Genomic DNA, 1771 nt, shown 5'->3' on the forward strand with positions numbered 1-1771 from the left:
CCTGAGTACAAGGATGCCTCTTCAGATCATGCTGAAGATGGGTATCATTTATGCTATCATCGATCTTTCCAGTGTATGCCTTGGCCCTGGCCAGACAAGGCAGAAATCTTAGCCTACGATTACGGTACCTTGGAGTGCCTGGACCCCAGTTGGCCATGTCGTTGGCCTCCAAATTTGCATCCAGATTAAACATGAGCTCATCCTCTAGCTCCATGCCCCCTAGTTCCTCCCTCCTCAGTCCGAGGGAACTGTTAAGACTGAGATGTGTCACTGGCTATCTCTACTGAACATCAACTCCTGGTGTGATTTGCTATGTGTATGCCCTTAGAAGGCGCAATGTCATCACCACCTCAATCAAAACGCCACTGAAGGGTTTGCACAACTTGCACCTTGGCTAAACAGTGTTGTCATCACTACTAGACGAGTCTACTCGAGATATAACAATAGTGGGAGCCTTCCCACGATCCCCACTAGATCTTGCCCATCGAGACATGATCTTCAAAAGAAAATTCAAATTTGGTTAGTAAGCCCAAAACATATGGCAATGCAAATAGGCAGGTAAGAATGCCTAACCCTACTGTTTAACGTATACTATGCATGTTCATACCAAAATGTCATGTTTTCTCAAAATATCAAAGTTTTTGAAATGCCTCTCTCAGGATTTATATTCGGTGGCAGTCGTTTAATCCTACCTCTTTTGCCTCAAAAGTATTCGAGTTTTCAAAATGCCTATCTCTTAGGATTTATAAATGGCGGCGGTCGTTTAATCCTATCTCTATTGCCTTAAAAGTATTCAAGTTTTCAAAATGCCCCTCTTCAGATTTATATTCGGCGGCGGTCATTTAATCCTATCTCCTTTGCCTCAAAAGTATTTGAGTTTTCAAATTGCCTCTCTCAGGATTTATATTCGGTAGTGGTCGTTTAATCCTATCTCTTTTACCTTAAAAGTATTCGAGTTTTTAAAACGTCTCCCTCTCTCAAGATTCATATTCGGTGGCAGTCATTTAATCCTAACTCTTTTGCCTCAAAAGTGTTTGAGTTTTCAAAATGCCCCTCTCTCAGGATTTATATTCGGTGGTAGTCTTTTAATCCTATCTCTTTTGCCTCAAAAGTATTCGAGTTTCAAAATATCTCTTTCAGGGTTTATATTTGGGGGCAGTCATTTAATCCAATCCATATTTTCGAGATTTATATTTAGCGATGGTTGTTTTATCTCTTTCAGGGTTTATATTTGGCAGTAGTCGTTTAATCCTTTCCTTGTCTTTGAGATTTATATTTGGCGGCAATCGTTTAATCTCTTTTAGGGTTTATATTCGGCGAAGGTCATTTAATCCTATCCATCTCTTCGAGATTTATATTCAACAAATGTCGTTTAATCTCTTTCAGTGTTTATATTCGGTGGCATTCATTTAATCCTATCCATCTTTTTGAGATTTATATTCGATGGCAGTCATTTAATCTCTTTCAAGGTTTATATTCGGCAGTAGTCGTTTAATCCTTTCCATCTCTTCAAGATTTATATTCGGCAGTGATCATTTAATCTCTGTTAGGGTTTATATTCGGCGAAGATCATTTAATTCTATCCATCACTTTGAGATTTATATTCAACAATTGTCGTTTAATCTCTTCAATGTTTATATTTAGTGGCGGTCATTTAATCCTATCCATCTTTTTGAGACTTATATTCGATGGCGGTAATTTAATCTTTTTCAGGGTTTATATTCGCCGGAAGTCGTTTAATCCTATCCATCTTTTTGAGATTTATATTCGG

Source organism: Quercus robur, chromosome 3 (genome assembly GCF_932294415.1).
Source record: "Quercus robur chromosome 3, dhQueRobu3.1, whole genome shotgun sequence".
NCBI classification, from domain to species: Eukaryota; Viridiplantae; Streptophyta; class Magnoliopsida; order Fagales; family Fagaceae; genus Quercus; species Quercus robur.